We start from the raw sequence: 19848 nt of genomic DNA on the forward strand, positions 1-19848 counted from the left end.
TTCCCATGACAGTAATTATTATTATGACAGTGTTACCAACTTTTGTTTGTAAATCTTTATGAATGAGATTTGTGCTAAAAGGAAGTTTCCTTTTTTTTAAATTAATAAATTATTAGGGAATTAGGGATAACCATATTTTATTTGTTTTTTGTCTCTTCAAATGTTAATAAAACTGGTTGTTCACTTTTAGAAGCAAGATAAAAACAATAACACCTAAACCTAATGACCTTTTGCATAACCTATATAGAGGTTAGTAATTATTTTATTTTCGAATGAACTCTACTTCCTAATTCCGGGTTGAATAATATTTCGATTAACTATTAGTGATAGACACTATTTTCACTTTTTTGTTTGATAGTTTTTTATATTCTCTTATTGTACTAGGTCAGTGGTGGAACTACATCTGTATACATCGACTTTTTCCTCTGAAATATTTGTCGCGACCTACTTATATTTAATTGATACAAACTTTAAATTAGTAATAATAGCGGAAATGGTTTTAAATCAACATAATATCTTTATTTATTTATTTATAAATGATTTAAGGCGCGCCAAACATCTGAGGTTACTGGCGCCCAGAGGTTTTTTTCTGTGCACTGCGGTCTTCCAGAAAGTTAAAGCCTAACACGCTAAGTATGTTACTTCTCAGGGAGAAAAAAACCAAGGCCTGTGAGCTTTACCCAAGAGTCGCTCTCCAGCATTAAGAGTCTGATTAAAAGGTCAGGTCTGGAGGGTGAGCTTTAAAGTGAGGGGAGCCACAATAGATCCAAAGGGGTCACCTTGAGGCCGCCCTAGTCTAATCTATCTATCTATCTAAAGTCAAACACTGTCCATCACCGTCTCACACTGAGCTATTCTTTGAAGCTCCCTAGGAAACAGAGAAAAATCTATGGGGCACACACAGCAGCTGGATATAGAATCCCCGGGATCTCCGTGTGGGAATCCTATACGCTAACCGCAACAGCTAATCTTTTCCCTCATAATATCTTATTAATTGGGAAGTGTCTGCAGGAAAAATGCAGATTTCCCTGTTCTATCATTAATGGAAAAAAAAAAAAACCTGTGCCTGCATGTTTCTGAAAACCAAGGAATCATAATTTGTTGTTATATCCTGGCAAAGATAATGGATAAAGAATCTTATGTATGGGGAATCAGTGTAAAGTAGAGAACGAAGTGTAAGTCTTCCGTGACAAGTGCGCAAATTGAGATCGTCTCTTGTCGGCTCTGTGATCGACGAACAATCCGCTTTGCAAACGACTTTGTTGGCCATACCTGTAGGGTAAAGTCGGGTGAGATGGCCAATCGGGAGAGATGGCCAACAGCCGAAATTTAACCGAAATGTCGTCCGACGGCGCTGCGTGACCTCTCAAGTGATGAATATTCATGTCTGACTACAGTGAGTTCATTTTGGTCTGCGTTAAAGCGTTATTAATTAACTCAGAGAATAAAAACATTATCGTCTCAACAAAAAATTTTATGATAGTTGCATACTGCGTGCTGCAGCGAATGTATGTGTCGAAATTTTAGTGTTGTTTTCTACATATTAGGTAAATACAATATACATTAATGAATCCTAACTTCTAAAACTGTCAAAAAGTACGCGTTGAGTTATGTTTATCATGTTGGCCATCTCTCTCTAGCATTCGGGACTTACCCACTTACATAAAACAGGAAGTAATTGCGATATGCACCAAATTTTCTATTTCGTATTTTAGTGATTTTTATGAAAATTCTTTCTCTTTCTTACTTTGTACGTAAGTTTGGTCTGAATAACTCAACAAAAAAATCGTTGTATTCAACTTCGATATTTAGTTTACCATTGGTACGCGACATGTTCAAACATGTTCAAGCAGGTTTTCGGTTTGTTCAACAAAATTTTCTCACCAAGGCGCCGCTTTTTCTCTTGGGCAGAAAGTAGGTTTTCAAAGACTTTTTTTTCTATAGAAAAAGGGGGGCGTATTCATGACTAGCAGAAGGAAAGGAGGTAGCTGGCAGATTGTTGTATTGATGAGAGGTTTGAGTTAGTGTTATATTGTTATGGAAGAAGCAAGAAGGTTATGTTACTTTTCAGGTCTTACCCCCTTCACCCAACATGTTGTTAATAAAAGGATACTACGTGAATATGAGCTGGACAAAAGAGAGTCCCTCCCCTGAGTAACATTTACGCGTGCATGATACACGTATTATATACAACACAAATGTCTGTACCACGCAGCGCCACTATCATTTGGGGGTAATCTAAATCACATTCTCACATTGTTCTCTCCCTAGTTGTTTGTATGTTCGTTCGTTAGTATCTATGGTCTGGTACGTGTGTATGTTCCTTATGAACAGTAACATAACCTCCCTCCTTAACTAACATACCAACACCGACCGGGGGGGGAGGGGTGGCCTTTCAGAATCTCTTCGGCCTGCTGCAGACTTAGTTGTTAAGTTCCATTAAGTCATCGTATGTTGGGTACATTCATGTATATGTGTGTCAGTGGCGATGTATGGTCTAAGTTTACCGTTATCCTGTAGCCCTGTGATTCTTATTTCCGTTTGTTAAACCCTCACAATAAATATAAGATAAAAATCTTTGTTAATCTAAATTTATAAACAAAAAATCAAATTTGGAATTTAATAACATATTTTCATTACCAGGTAATCCTGGTAAGGATATTGAAGAGAAGATGGCCTCGTGATCTACTCTTATCGTGAGAGCAAAGCACGTTACTGGAGTGACACCACTGGGTGCCTTCTCCACTCATGATTTTCTTTTATTTCTTTTTTCTTTTACCATATTTGCTTGTTGCAACAATCGTTGCAGTAGCAAATTCCGATAAAAGATTTAAAAAAACTAATTTAATTCTAAAATTACACAAAGTGTACTGGTCACTTTTATATAAAAAGGTTCTGCCCTTATAATAATCTAGCTTCCTCCACTAGCTAAGACTTAGGGCATGACTGAACCCTACCGTAGCGCCCTCAGGCGAACTGTGGTCAACAAGGAGGCTGGAGGCAGAGCAGTTTTGCAGAATATTGCATTCCAATAAGGTCTCTAGATCGAAATCATGACTAAAACCTTTGCTCAATTCGCTACCATCAATATCACCATGATTTAATTCAATCAGTCATTATTTAGAACTGATATTCAGTACAGATTAGTGAATTCCTGTTTTTTTTATAGTTTCAACTCTTTTATTAACTTTCCTTTCTCGATCTATTCTCTCCCTTAAATGACACTAAAAAAAAAAAAAAAAATCAGGAGAGTAATCGTATTTCTCCTTAGAACTGTCCTTAAACGGATTCTGTCCAGGGTTCGAATTCAGCAACTTTAAAAGAAGAAAACGCTTAAAAACTCATAAAACATGTAAGAACATGTCGGGTTCATAGTGGCGCTACTTGTGGCAGTTTTAACCAATTTATTATTTAAGGACAAAGGTTCAAGAGAAAATTTGCATTGTTTGCACTTACTGCTTGGACATTTTCATTTTCCAATTAGTTGAGTTTAAGTTTTATTAAATCGTTTTTCCGGAAAAACGATTGGAATGAGTCTTTACGCTGATGTGCTTCCTAAATCATTTAAGCTTTCATTAATTTTGAACAAGTAATAAAAGAAAAATTTATCATGTTCAACTATTTTTTTAAAAAAATCTTAAAGTAGATAACGATAATGATAATTTAGAACAATAAAACCTCCATTATCACGTAAAAATTGCTTTTAAATATAAATGACAAGTTAAAAAAAAAATTGACTCTGACCTAGTAAAAAGATAATTAGAAAAGCTCTTAGTGGGAAGCATTTTCCCCCCAAGACTATTTTGCTATTATTATTTTTAGCAACCCTTTTTTCGAGTTATAATTCATTTCCTTAGCTTTCCTTAATAGACTTAACTTTAAGAGGAAATCCTTTATGATCCAATTTTGGGCGAAGGGCCAGCTCCTACAGTTTAATAGGGATTTAAAAAAGAAATGTATCTTCTTTCTTATAAAGAAATTGCACTCAAAGGGAATATAAATTTATTCTTCTTACATAATATTTTATATTACTAAATTGCGCATTCAAGTTATATGTATCGATAAAAATAAATTGTGAAATAATTTTGGCCTAATTTACTTGGCCTATAGTCTTGAGATTAAACTTTCAAATTTGTATTTTTCTTATATGTAACTTTAAAAGTTTTAATAACTCCACTGACAGTTAATTTTCAAGAATATTGACAATCCAGGAAATACTCTGAAAAATCAATCGATTTTCTCTTATAGAGGGCGATCTAAAGGGAATTTGATTCCTATATCGATCAGTTTCAAAACTATCTATCTATCTATCTATCTCCCTGGCTCAACAACCCTTAGTGGGTCCTGGCCTCCTCTATTAATTTATGAAAGTCGTGACGGTTTTGTGCTGCCGCTCTCCAATTAGAAACCCCCAGTAGGCTTCTTGCATCGTTGGCTACTCCATCTTGCCATCTTAATTTGGGTCTACCAACCTTCCTGCTGTGGCCCATCTCTCCGTTCAATATTTTTGGGATGGGGGCTGCCTCTCCCATTCGGGCTACATGCCCCGCCCAGCTAAGCCTACTAAGTTTTATTATCCGCCCAACATCCGCTTCCCCAAACAGCTCATATACCTCCTGGTTCTTTCTTATTCTCCATCTGCCCTCCTCCCTCACGGGTCCAAGGATTCTTCTAAGAATTTTCCTTTCGAAGGCAAGAAGGTTGCGCTCACTTGCTTTTGGAAGGGTCCATGTTTGGGATGCGTACGTGAGAACTGGGCGGATTAATGTTTTGTACAGCATGAACTTCGACTTTCTAGATACTAGGCTGCTTTTAAAAAATTTTACCAGGCCGAAATAGCATCTATTGGCAGTCATGATTCTCCTTTTTATTTCTTGATTAATTTCATTAGAGGAATTTACTTGAGAACCAAGGTAGATGAACTCATTCACTCTTTTGAAAGAGGGATACTTTCTCCCCCGGGGCCTCCACCACCCCCAACGTATAGATATTTCGTTTTTTGTTCATTTACCTCTAGGCCCATAGCGGATGCGGCATTTTTCAGGGCAAGGAAGGCATTCTTCATGGCAGGGAGAGACCGTGCTATAATATCCAGGTCATCCGCGTAGGCCAGCAATTGGACGGTTTTGTTGCAAATAGTGCCCGTGGTCTGAATTTGGGAATCTCTTATAACTTTTTCTAGAGCAAAGTTGAAAAGGAGACACGCGAGAGCATCTCCTTGCCTAAGTCCTTTACTCGTTCCAAACTCAGGGGATACATCTGATTGCACTATAGTTATAGATTGTAAGATAATTTCCAAAAAGTGTAGTTAATCGATTTTGTGCAGTGAACGGCATATAACAAATTTTTGTTGATTAAAGAAAAAAAAAGAAACGCGAGATATTTGATCTGTTATAGTTTTGAAACTGATCGATATACGAGGGTCGTTTGAAAAGTCCGTGCAAAGTCAGAGAGATAGCACCACTGGCGCGTATCGAGGTTATGTTTAGTTAGTAGCATCTCTTGGAAGAACACACACCAAGTTTCAGCCAGATCGGTCTATTTCTTTGTGTTTGGCATTCGTTTGAATCGAGGAAGTCGAGTGATTTTCAAAATATGGACGAAAAAGAATTTCGTGTGTTGATTAAACACTACTTTATGAAAGGCAAAACGCCTCAGGAGACTAAAGAGAAGCTTGATAAACATTATGGTGACTCTGCACCTTCGATTAGAACAGTTTATAAGTGGTTTCAAAATTTTCGGAGTGGCCATATGGGCACAAGTGACGCTGAACGTTCTGGACGCCCTGTTGAGGTTACTACTCCAGAAATCATTGATAAAATCCATGATATGGTGATGGGATGACAGAAGAGTGAAGGTGCGTGAGATTGCTGGTGCTGTGGGCATCTCGAACGAACGGGTACATAATATTTTGCATCAACATTTGGACATGACAAAGCTATCCGCAAGATGGGTGCCGCGATTGCTTACGCTTGACCAAAAACGAAATCGTGTGAAGTGTTGCAAGGACGGTTTGCAGCTGTTCCAGAAGAATCCGTAGGACTTTAAGCGTCGTTTCGTCACTGTGGATGAAACATGGATACATAACCTTAGATGTTGACGCGCCTTAAATAATTTTTAAAAAAGAAGCAATGCACATTATTTCATCGCATTTCTCCCTGTTTTTTTTTGGAGTTAAAATCGAGTTTTGCGGTGAACGGCTCATATACTAATAATAATTGCTATTTAAAGACATAATTGAGAATATGCACGATCACGATAACTTACTGGCAAGGTTAAGAGAGTAAAAAAATAAAATATTGTAATTATAATTATTTATTTAAAAAAACAAATAATAATAATACCTAATTATGTATAATAAACGTGGCAGAATCAATTTAAACAAAGCACTAAACTAACTAGCAACACCGGAAACAGTGGAACGATGATAAATTACGGTAACTTTCTCAGGAAGTCGTTGTGATTAACTTGCCTAAGAAGAGAACTGGTTGAAACAAAAAAAGAACAGACCAACAGTCTGTCGATAAACCTTTACAAAATGTTAACTTCTGTTTTTTATGCCAATACTTGAATACATTAATTATTTTATTTATTTTTAAAGTATTCATTCGACTTTCTCTTTTTTCTAAAAACTATCTCGTATCGTTAATATCAAAATGTTTATTCTCAAATAAATTTACAACTTTTTATTTTCTCTTATTTTGAGAAAGAGAAGTATTAAGACCATGAGAAATTTTTTTGATATTAGAAAAGCTTTTGAAACTGTTGCGTAATTCGAGTAATTAAACAATAAAGATATGGCGAATTGAAGAGAAGATTTGCAATACCATTCGTGAAATTCAAGGCCAACGCCAAGAATAGAGCCTAGTCCCGCAATACAGCTCTGCTTTGCGGTGTTTGCCTATACCAGCCTAGCTGTTATACTTGTAGTTCCTCTCTAATAACTAACTGCATTTTTCCTGAAATTTAAATCGATCTTATTTGTAAAATTTTTAGGAAAAAATGATTTAGGGTAGTACCAGGGGCAGGGACATGCCTCTAATGTTCCATATCGGATTATGTACGATTTTACAAACAGTATACTGTTTCTGGTGTAAAGAATTTAGTAATTACGAAAAAGGTCGTACAAGAACTTTACTTACTTAGTATACTTATAGGGCGCCTCCTTCAGCACAGCATTCCACTCGTCCCTGTCCAAAGCACGGAGTCTCCCCATCTTCTGACTCCTAGCCTAACCTGATGTCGAATGTCGACATCGTCCAGACATCTTAAGCGAGGACGTCCTCGTTTTCTTCTTCTGTCTCCTGGATTTCCATATAACAATTTTTTTACAAGAACTTTACCTATTTCTTATCCCTCAAAATAGGACAAGAGGGGATACAAAAAAAAATGCCGCACAGCATTCTATGGGAATAACCGCTCTTTAATGCCTGAAAAAAAAAAAAAAAAACGCTCTGAACCCAAGGACGGTTAATATATTCTTCTCCTCTATCCAGGGTTTTCATTGGAGGTTATAAGAGGGGCCGATATGTTCCCGTACACCTTAATGTGCTTCTATGACGAGTACATCTTCTAAAATAGACGATATATTATGAAAAAATAAGTGTTCAAATGAGGCAGACCTTCTTACATGATGGTTTATAGGCCCTTGAAAGACCGCGTTAACTGAAAAAAAAAAAGAAAAAAAAAAAGGCTACTTCTTGGGAAAACCTGGTAGCTCGTATAATTAATTTCTTTCTTCGACAAAGATCTAATGACGCCCATGTATTTGACCAAGAAAATGGAGGAGAATAGAGGGTTTTCCTTTCTTCTCGCCCAGGTGATTCTGTGGATGGTTCCTCAGCAAGATTATTGAGAGGTTAGAGGTTAAGGAAGTGGGGGGTAGAGGACGGATGTTAAAATTAGTTTCCCATAAATATTGAAGCAAATATTATTATTCAAAAATTTCAATTTTGGAGAGAAGTAATTTTTATAAACTGTAATGAGATCGATATATTTATTTACTTTAAAGGGAAATTTGCCAGTATGAACACGTGTGCATTATATACTTGCAAGTATATATATTTATTTAAATAATGTAAAAGTCAACATAAGGAAAAGGAAGTGGTACTCAGTGTGGTGAAATCGTACATGTGTTCAAGACGAAGGCTACTTTTGCGAATTATACTTCAAACTTCTTTTTTATATATATATCTCTCTAATCGCTTTATTTTATTTATATAGATAAATATACATATATATATATATATATATATATATATATATATATATATATATATATATATATATATATAAAAGAAAGAAAAGAAAGAAGTGAAATATAACCGGAGTGAAAACCGGATTGCTCTTTTATTTCTAAACAAGAAGACTTTCATCTTTTAAGAGCAATAAATTAAATGCGAGAAATCAGCTGTTTATTCCGTCAGCTGTTATCTGCTTACTATCTAGATAGCGGTGGCACATGTGTATAGTTGTTTTTTTTTGTGCCGACTTGACTGTAATGGGTTACAATAAAAAAAGCTCTGGCTGGGTATTACGTAATCAGATCGGCTCAGAAGTAAAGTGTCGTATGTATTTTGTTCTGCCGTGGTGGTGGGGCTTTGGAGGGGAAATTAAACTCTCTTTGGTGAAATTATTATAGGCGTTTATTTCATTTATTTTAAACTGATTCAAAATAAAAAGTTGTTTTTACTAAATTATTTTGGAACCTAAAATGATTTTTAATAACCCTATTGCTCAGAATATGTCCAAAAAAAAAGGGGGGGAAATCTTAAAAAGTTGAAATTTAATAAATTCTTTTTGGGTATACAGATGCTTGCGACTAACTAATATAAACATATGGTTCTTTTTGTCAGTTCAAAAAAAAAAAGATCGTACAGGAAATCAAGGACTGATAAAAACGGTATTTAGGCGTCTAGTGACCATCTAGATATTGTGGCGCCACAAGAAATGGGAAGGCACTTAGAAGAGTACAAGTATTGAAAGCAAGAGAGAAAGAGAATTATTATAAATAGGAAAGAAAAGACGTCAAAGTAAAAAAAAAGAAAAAAAACACATCAAGATGCCCGGAGAGTTAGGACCTCGGGTGTAAGGAGGGGATAGTGCGAGGGGATCAACGGGAACACAAGGGGAGAGCGCCAAGGTTGTCAACTGCACCGAATAAGGCATCAAATATTTGCGATGATCAGGCCGACTCCACCAATATGTCTTAAATAAATGATTATTTATGCCCATTAATAGCTAAACAGGAAATGATTCCCTCACAGCCAATCCCCCCCCCTACAATCAGGGAATACTTCCTTCTTATTAACCACTTGTTTATTATCATTATCATTATCATCACCATTACTTTGATTATTATCATTGATAATTGAAGCAACATTTAAAGGGTAAAAAAGGGTTTTAAAATGTTCCTTTTCCAATTTAGGTGTTGATGTTTGATTACTTCTTTTTTTTATTACATCACGTGAGGTCGTTAAAATTAATGATGATTTGGTAATGTCCTTTGTAAATGTAGGTGTATTGTGAGCCCAATATAGGTGCCAGATGTTACCATACTCCAGTACCCCTTCAAGGGAAATATCTGAGAAATCTCAGTATCAACCTGAACAATATCACATCGTGGGCTGCGAACAATAAGCTTCCACTAAATGTAGAGAAGACCAAAGCAATTGTTATTGGCTCCATTCCTTAAATCATTGGCTCCTCTTCCTAATCTTTTCCTGTATAATATCTAAAAATAAAATATTTTTCCTCTGTGAAGAACCACGGTATCACTTTTTGGCCAAAACCTATCCTGGAAAAAGCATGTTTTCCAAATCCACATCCTGAAGCAGTTTTAATGGTTCACCGTCACCTTTTTTCCCAATTAAGACCCGGCAACTCCTAGTTTCCTTTCTTGTTTTTCCCCTATATCGACTATGGTTGCCTTAGTAGTATGGACTTTCTGGTGATCTCGTAGCGCTTCAAGAACTGCTTTATTTACAGCATTCCCAGAGACTCTCGCATTTCGCACTACTACTTTGCTTTTGAAAAGCCGAAGTGGCTTTTCCCCTGTCTACCGTCGCCAGTATTTTTTTGGGCTTCATTCCTTTTCCAAGTTATCCCAATCTCAAAGAGACCATCGTATATTTTTCCAACTCTTCAAGTTCCAAATTCTCGATCCATTCTCAGGATAATAAATTTATTATCTATTTCTATTTCTATCTGGTATGCTCTTATTTAGAGTCTGATAAAATACCCTAAATAATGAGTTGGATGATGTCATAGTGATTCTTAGTCTCTCTAGGAGTATCTGTACATGATGTCATCATCTTCTGTCCCCAGTATTTCTAAGGATATAGTTAAATAATGAAAAAACACTAAGAATAAGACAGATTATATGTTTGCCCTGATCTCCTTTATGGGAATACTCCTCTGGCTCGAGACAAATCCCAGAGAGTACCGCGCATCATATCACCCCATTAGGAGTTGACCCAGTATTCGATATTCCTGGAAGATCATTTACTACCTAAAATACTACACAAAAACTAATCGATTTAAAGTTTAACCTCGTTCATCCCTAATCCGTGACAGTACATTACATTTACTTAAAGTCTTTTAATAGAAAAATGTGCATTTCAAGGCCCCTTAAGGGATATCGTCCCTTTTTCAGGACAAAATCTTAAGTAACTTCCCGTCACTGTAATACAGCGCCGCCAATCTACTTTGCGGCCATCTTCAGCAACACTTCACTTACTTTACCCAAGTTATATTTATATCGTACAAAAATGGGGGTTACTTTAAAAATATTAAAGAGTTGAGTGAAGTAAGGACCACATTGTATGAGCCTTTCTATGTGGTAGTAGATGGAGAGAAAGAAAAGAAAAGAAGATTAAAAAAGAAAAACCTCTGGTAAGGTTACAGTTAGGTTATATACATGAAAGCGGGAAAGGTAATAACCTCCAAAGTTGATTCTCCTCACTTGTCAACATGTTATTGTTGTTGCCTCATGTATGTGTATATGTGTATGTGAATGTGTATATGTTTTATGTAGGTTTGTATGTTAGTGTGCGTGTGTTTTACTTCTTTGTATTATGTGTCAACAACTACTTAAAAAAAAAAAAAAATTCTATAGCAAAGTGTGTTGTTGCCGAGAAGAGTACATGAACAACAACTTAACTGAAAACCTTAACTACGATCTTAGCTAGCCAAAACCTGTACGCTGATGTTCTGAAGTTCATAAATAATGGCTTTCGTAGAAAATAATCTCATTAAAATAATGGTACTTCCGGTTGCAGAATTTGAATGAAACTCAAAATTTTAGCAACACGTTTAACCTTCCTATATGATAACATAATAGACCCGCAAAGCTAAGATGTATTGCGGTACCAGGCTATATTCCTCGGTCTATACCTTTAATGGTTAATATGAGAAATTAGCAGTAAAGTATGTTTGCTAGTCAACACGGTAGCCGAGCGGTTAGAGGCTAGACCCGCAAAGCTAAGATGTATTGCGGTACCAGGCTATATTCCCCGGTCTATACCTTTAATGGTTAATATGAGAAATTAGCAGTAAAGTATGTTGGCTACTCGCTACGGTAGTCGAGCGGATAGAGGCTAGACCCGCAAAGCTAAGATGTATTGCGGTACCAGGCTATATTCCCCGGTCTATACCTTTAATGGTTAATATGAGAAATTAGCAGTAAAGTATGTTTGCTAGTCGCCTCCGTCCACGACACCTCATTGTGGTAGTTGGACGTTAAGCCCCGCCTGAAAAAAATAGGCAATTACTTTACTTTATTTGTAAAAATTACTGTTCGATTCCTAGAAGATTCTGAACCCAAGAATCTGAGCAGAAATAGGGGAATTTCAGTTTTTGTAGTCAAAAAGGGTTAAGGGTCCTTCCTTAGATTGTGGCACTTTTTTTTTTAAGACCTTGGGCACTTTACAAAGACCTGGTATAAAAATGAAAAGATTGTATTTTTTTTTCTTTATCTCAGTTTAATTATTACCTGTATTATCAGTATTATTTATTACCTGTAAATCCAGTTTATATATTATTATATTACATTTTACGTTATAACAAGATATTCTGCGTGATCTAGATCACATAAAAGATTGGTGATTACGCTGAACGCTGCGCCAGCGTATCCTTGATACAGCTATAGATCTGCACCTTCAGCCAACTGAAGAATAAAAACAAGAATAACCCCCAATCTGGTTAAAAAAATTTTCTTTAATTGGTTTAAATGAAATTTACTTTTTATTACTTTGTAAAAAAAAAAAAAAATTATTTATAGGTATACCTTTGATTAAGTTTTATTATAGTTTATAATCATTTTTTATTATTTTTTTGTCCAAATTTTTGGTTTTATTAACCAACTAGTAAAAACCGTTATTGATGTATGCCGTTAAGTTATAAAACTAGATTGCGTTGTGGTTGTATATTTCTTTTGGAGGCCATTTATCTCATTTTATTTTTGACGTTCGTTCACTAATTTAGTAAAGAAAGAATTGCGACTATGTTAATGATTTTTAACATTTCTTGATTATATCAGCAATTTTATCCGGTTTTTTGAGGTAGGTCTTCTGGGTTCAAAATAATAAATAAATAAATTGTTTTTAAAAAAAAAATTGATCTGTTTGTTCAATTCAATATGTTCAAAATATCTCAAACCGGAAGTGCTACATTTACCGGAAGTACACGCTCTCGACTAGCTCTAATCCTCTTATACAGTGTCTCGCTTCCTCTGACATTCCTAATACTCCTCGCCGACTGAACCGCCAGTGGCCTCGCGACTTCCTTGAGGTCTCCTGCTTCCATTCTCTTATTTCTCCTCTCTCCTCCTCACATTCTCCTCTCTCCTATAGAGAGTGCTACCGCTGGATAGTTTCTCTCCTCCTGCTCTCCTCCCGCACCAGTTCATCACTCTCTCCTCCTCGTATCTCATCTTCACATTCTCCTCTCTCCTATAGAGAGTGCTACCGCTGGGTAGCTTCTCTCCTCCTGCTCTCCTCCCGCACCAGTTCATCACTCTCTCCTCCTCGTATCTCCTCCTCGTATTCTCTTCTTCACATTCTCCTTTCTCCTATAGAAAGTGCTACCGCTGGGTAGCTTCTCTCCTCCTGCTCTCCTCTCGCACCAGTTCATCACTCTCTCCTCCTCGTATCTCCTCCTCGTATTCTCTTCTTCACATTCTCCTTTCTCCTATAGAAAGTGCTACCGCTGGGTAGCTTCTCTCCTCCTGCTCTCCTCTCGCACCAGTTCATCACTCTCTCCTCCTCGTATCTCCTCCTCGTATTCTCTTCTTCACATCCTCCTCTCTCCTATAGAGAGTGCTACCGCTGGGTAGCTTCTCTCCTCCTGCTCTCCTCCCGCACCAGTTCATCACTCTCTCCTCCTCGTATCTCCTCCTCGTATTCTCTTCTTCACATTCTCCTTTCTCCTATAGAAAGTGCTACCGCTGGGTAGCTTCTCTCCTCCTGCTCTCCTCCCGCACCAGTTCATCACTCTCTCCTCCTCGTATCTCCTCCTCGTATTCTCTTCTTCACATTCTCCTTTCTCCTATAGAAAGTGCTACCGCTGGGTAGCTTCTCTCCTCCTGCTCTCCTCTCGCACCAGTTCATCAATCTCTCCATATTTACTGATTGTATACAATGTATACAGATTGTAAATTACAAAATTAATTAAAAAAAAAAAAAATAGTTCTACACCATGTTTAAAAACAAAAACTGAAAAAACAATACTGTAAAGCGTCACTTCCGGTTGACTTTTATTGGCCAAATATCTTTCTTGTGATTTCCACTGTTAACAACTAATCGAAAGAACTGAATTTAAACTTAGTCCATAATTTTTTAAGTTTCTGATTCGTGGATACTTTACAAACATACACATACTCGAAAAAAATAAACCTCTTTTTTCATAAATATGGTTACCTCAAAACGGATATTGCTCATGAAATACACGGAAAATAGAAAATACAGGGTGTTCCAAGAGGTATATGGATATCGGACTTTTTCTCGGAAACTAAGATAGCTAGAAAAAAACTAAAAAATACGTGTCCTCATTTTTTTTGTTAGAAATCCAAATTTACTTTGTAAATTTTTTTCTCGGTGCCTCCAGAAGCGAGATACAGGCCCCCAACTTCATTTTTCAAAATGGGGAGGTGTGGTTTTTATTTAAGAAATAGATTCCTAGATAAAAATGAAGTTGGTGCCTGTATTTCGCTTTTGGAAGCACCGAGAAAAAAATTTACAAATTAAATTTGGATTTCTAACAAAAAACTAAGGGAACACGTATTTTTTAGTTTTTTTCTAGCTATCTTAGTTTCCGAGAAAAAGTCGTTATCCATATAGCTTGGGACACCCTGTATATCGATTACTGTATACCTTCTCTCCTCCTGCAATTAAAGAGAAAGAGAAAATTAAAAAAAAAAATACTTAAATCATGCATAATAAAAATAGTAAAATTATAGTATTATTTATTTAAAAGGTTATAGTAATAAAAAGATTTAAAAAAAAATATAACCTTTCATATAACAGTTAAAAGATGAGTAAATGTTCTTTTGCCGATATTTGCCCGATGACCTTGAGCGTATCATTGCAATGATTTGCATTTATAGATCGTACGTATTAATTGTGTGTTCTCTGATTTGTTTATATGTACGTATATATTGTGCATTTGTTCATGATCGTTACCATTAAACAGTTGAACGGGTAACAGCCACCATCTTGCAGACATTTGCTAACCTTGAAAGCAAAGAAGTGGATGATGGTGATGATTATGATGATGATGTATAAGCCCGTATTAATTGTGTGTTCTCTGATTTGTTTATATGTACATATATATTGTGCATTTGTTCATGATCGTTACCATTAAACAGTTGAACGGGTAACAGCCACCATCTTGCAGACATTTGCTAACCTTGAAAGCAAAGAAGTGGATGATGGTGATGATTATGATGATGATGTATAAGCCCGTAATTATTGTGTGTTCTCTGATTTGTTTATATGTACATATATATTGTGCATTTGTTCATGATCGTTACCATTAAACAGTTGAACGGGTAACAGCCACCATCTTGCAGACATTGGCTAACCTTGAAAGCAAAGAAGTGGATGATGGTGATGATTATGATGATGATGTATAAGCCCGTATTAATTGTGTGTTCTCTGATTTGTTTATATGTACATATATATTGTGCATTTGTTCATGATCGTTACCATTAAACAGTTGAACGGGTAACAGCCACCATCTTGCAGACATTTGCTAACCTTGAAAGCAAAGAAGTGGATGATGGTGATGATTATGATGATGATGTATAAGCCCGTAATTATTGTGTGTTCTCTGATTTGTTTATATGTACATATATATTGTGCATTTGTTCATGATCGTTACCATTAAACAGTTGAACGGGTAACAGCCACCATCTTGCAGACATTGGCTAACCTTGAAAGCAAAGAAGTGGATGATGTATAAGCCCACATTGCCTGTAGAAACTTCGGCTAGAAATTATCTTTTTTTCTGTAAAAAAACAAACTCTTATTTAGCCTAATCATCATATCATCTTTGGAGAAGTAAACATCTCTCTTTAGTCAAGGCCATTCAAATATTAAATGTCAAATCTGTAAAATAATACAATAGACTAAAAAACAAAGTAAAATGAAAATTTAAACAAAGAATCGATTATTTTATTTTAAATTTTAATTGTATAAATCAAGGTCGATGACGGAAAAAAGTGGCCGAATTGCGAATTCATTTTATTTTTTATCTCGAAACAGGTGATGAAATCTTGAATACGGAGGCGTAAACAAACTACAGTGAATCAGCTGACAGATTAATTTGTAGTTTGTTTTTTTCAATTGCTATTGTTTATCTTGGTAAACGGAAGTGCTAAACATTGTGTATTGTTTGGGGCTATGATTTTGGTCATATGGTGAAGGAGTCCCCAGGACATTGAGGGATCACTGAAACCGTGACTTTTCTTAAGGGTTTTTAGGGCATCCCTAAATTCAATTCAGCATCCAATTTATGGTTAAGCAACTTAAGGGAAAAAGAATGGCTAGGGAACTCAAAAAAATATATTCTTCCAACTATTCAGTACACAGGGGAGGAGAGGTCGAAACTTCCGGGAGGTGATTCAGCAGCTCAAATGCAACAAAAAAAAAGAATTCTATTCACTTTGGCCCGATTCTCAATAGTGTCCAAGATATTTAACATTTTTAACCTTTCCCTCGATATTACCGTTTTTTACCATAAAAAATGGCATCAGGGCCTCACAGAGCCTCAAAACGTTTTCTTTTAATAATGCGAATAGTCTTGAAGCTCAATAAATGTACAACTTTTTCTGAAATTATGTGACTCCTTGATCGTTGAAATAATACAGTTGAAAATTTTAACAAAACTCATTGAGAACGAATTTTTTAGACATTAAAGTAAACATTTGATTGTTATAAGAAACATTTTGAGGCTCTGGGTTAGGCAGATTTATAGAAAATTTAATGCTCTTCCATTTGGAATAAGCAGATTTGTTGTAGGATAAAGGATAGAAAAGTTACGGCCATTTTTATGGTGAAAAAAGCGAATATCTAAGGAAAAGTTAAAAATGCAAATATCTTGGACACTGCTGAGAATCGGGCCAAAGTGAATAGAATATTTTCTGTTGCATTTGAGCTGCTGAATCACCTCCCGGAAGTTTCGGACCTCTCCTTCTCGTGTACACCCCCCTGTACACTACTATGTGTACTACTGGAAAATCGAATTTATTTTTAATCTAAAATTGTTTATCCTTAGGATTCTTCTAATAATTTTAGGATATTTTGATTTAGCAGTTGGCTTGTCTTTTGATTACAGCCATTGCTGGCGTTTATATCCTGTATATTTTTTTAGGGCATTTATGTGTTCATTTCCTCTTATAGTGCGTGGCCTTCATAAATCTCACTATAATAGAAGAAAATTTATTGACAGGAAGGAAGTGCCACTTTCCTGAATTTTGTTTTCTCCGGAAAGTGAACATGTACACATAACGATGACGTCAAGTAGTTTTTTAGTACAAATTGTGGAATTTTAAGAGAATTTAATGACGTAAAAACTTCAGTAAGAGAAAGTCAAGTAAGTTTTCTCACCAGAAATCTTTTTTCCTTTTTAGATAAATAAAAAAAAAAATAAAAACGAACCAAAATCGATCTTTTCCTTCATAATCCTAAGGATACGTGGGAGCAGCTTAGCCATTCTACCCATCTCCCCGGAGGGATTGGCATTCAACTTGGTTTAATTAACCTTAAAACTCCCTTCACCATCCTTTGTTAATTAACCAGGATTGAATTTAGAGGACTGAAGTTAGTTACAGCCGATATTAAACAGCCACAAGCTCTTAGAGCTTTCAGAGCTTTGGGAGGGAGCGATAAAGCTCACGGCCCTTCTTGTCCCTAGAATTTCAAAGTATGATAAATGTTGTACGAATTATTATTAAAATTATTTTTTTTTAATGTTGAATATTCTCAAATTCAAAGTTGAAAGTGCGTGCTTACTTTTGAAATGTTACTTGTTTTATCAAAATAAAATAGTCAGTCTGAACTTAAAAGGTTAAACGAGTAAAGTTAACTGAAATATTACAATTATGCACTTAATTTTCCGACTCGCCCTACAGTTTCCCTTCATACTTAAAATTTGTTTAAAACTTTTCAGAAAATGAACAATAAGGAAACTTGATAATTGTAATTACAAAGATAAAAATTAAAAGAAGCAGTTAAGTTTGAAGTACTGGCCCTAAAAAAGGCGATCACACTGCCCTGATTAGGGTGTCATAAATAACGTTTTAATTGCTTAATCAATACCATTTTATGATGACGGGGGCTTTGAGAGCACTGCGCAGCATTCAATTTTAGTCTGTTATTTTTACTTTTCTTCGTTCTGATATAAAGGGGAGGTATTGCAATCGTTCAAATTTTTGGCTTCATGCACTTAAAGGATTTGTACAATTTGGGGCCTGCAACTTGCAGCCTCTATACGGTAATCAAAGACAAAAACTTGGCAGTTTTTTTTCCCCATGATGTAAGACAGAGGTAAGTCTGAATAGCAAAGACCCCTCTCGAAAGAAAAGAAGTCCTACTTCATGATTGTACCCTATTAGAACTTCAGGCTATCGTTAACCGGGACGGTCATCTACGGCTGTAAAAGATCTTCTTCTTCTTCTTCTTCTTCTTGCTTGGCACTACAGTCCATGAAAGACCTAGGCCGCCTCAATAATGCTGTGCCATTCATCCCTCTCTCTTGGGCCGCTCTTCTCCATCTTCTTACGCCCAAATCTCTTAGATCCTGCTCAACATTGTCCAGCCAACTCACCCGTGGCCTTCCTCTCCTTCTAGCTTCTCCTGGATGTCCAAGAAATAGTTTCTTGGCTATTCTTTCCTCCCCCCCTATTCGTTCCAAGTGACCTAACCATCTAATTCTTCCTTGTCTGATAAGGCCCAACTAGGTTCTGATCAGAGATAAAGGTCTCTGACTCTTCCTAGTTGGTTCTTATCCTCTCCATCTGTCCCCTTCCAGAACTGGGGCCATATATTCTTCTCAAAAATCTTTCTCTACCAGACACTGAGATGAAACGTTCATCCTCCATAGTAAGAGCCACGTTTCGCTCCCTATACATCACAATAGGTCACCGCAAAATCATCTTGTAAGTATGCAATTTTCGCCTTTGTCACTCTGCCAAAAGAAAAAGTAGTAATGACTAACCTTGAAAATCATCTCGCTTTAAGTTAATTACGTCTGGGAGGTGACCATATAGTTCACTTTGCCATAAAAACAGCCTGAAAACAGGAATTACGGTGAAATGGGATCCCAGGCGAACTACTGCACCTGGATACATTTCCCGGACGTACAGAATCATCTTAGTCATCATCCCCTAACCACTATTTCATGACCGGTAGGAAAGGGAAACCTGAAATCCTTGATTATGACATCCTGTTCTACACAAGGAAGACCAAAACTATATTTAAAAAAAAAAAATTAATACCTTACTTATTAACGCTAAACAATCCAAGATTTATAATACATAAAAGGAAATATATTATACATTTTTTTTCTTGACAAGTTGGATTGCCAAACACACGTTGCACACCTGAGGCTGCACGTTTACGTTCAACGTGAGCGCTGCTCTTTTACAACTCAAGAGTTTAACTACACGTTTTATGAAACTTATAAAATGTTTGTATTTGTATTAATCTTAATTTAAAAAAATAAAATAATAACCTGTTGTAAAATTACGTATAAGACGATCTGTAAATACAGATTGCGTAATTAAATTTTTTCTTTAAGTCATGTGAGTGTGCTTCAAGAAGTGATTTCTACAATAAATATCATTGGGTGGGTCTGTCTGTCCAGTAAAGCGCATGCTACAAAAAAAAAAAACATCGAAAATTCTTAGTGTACTGAAATTCGATATATCTATCGATACAACTCGCTAAAACCGGAAGTGTCACTGCACAAGATCGATTTCTTTGACTTTTTATTTGCACCATCCGTTGGAATATTTTAGTAGAGATTCTGGTTTCCGATAAAAAAAAAAAAAAATTCACATTGATGCCAACTTAAGTTATTTTAAGTAAAAAGTCTTCAAGTTAAGAGAAAATTCTTAATTCTGAGCGTTGAAGGTGGGTATTATTTCCACTAAATTGGCAATTTCAGTGAAAAAAGTATGTATTTATCGCCAATCTAATATTATTAATTATGTACGATTAAATTTCGATTCAAAATTCCGAATTTCAATTAATCGATTTTTCAGTAAGGATAAAATTTGTGTGGCCGTAAAAATAGCATTATTTTTATTTTTCTTTATTTTTTATTTTTATTATTATTATTTTTTTTTTT

General features: G+C 35.8%; 1 protein-coding gene across 2 annotated transcripts in view; it reads left to right on the forward strand.

The window, feature by feature from the left end:
• The window catches only part of MICAL-like (protein), a 113454-nt gene that overhangs the window by 31254 nt on the left and 62352 nt on the right, over nucleotides 1-19848 (forward strand). The window lies entirely within an intron of this gene.

The sequence above is a fragment of the Rhodnius prolixus genome, unplaced genomic scaffold (genome assembly GCF_049639745.1).
Source record: "Rhodnius prolixus isolate KJV_2025 unplaced genomic scaffold, Rpr scaffold_9, whole genome shotgun sequence".
Classification (NCBI taxonomy): Eukaryota; Metazoa; Arthropoda; class Insecta; order Hemiptera; family Reduviidae; genus Rhodnius; species Rhodnius prolixus.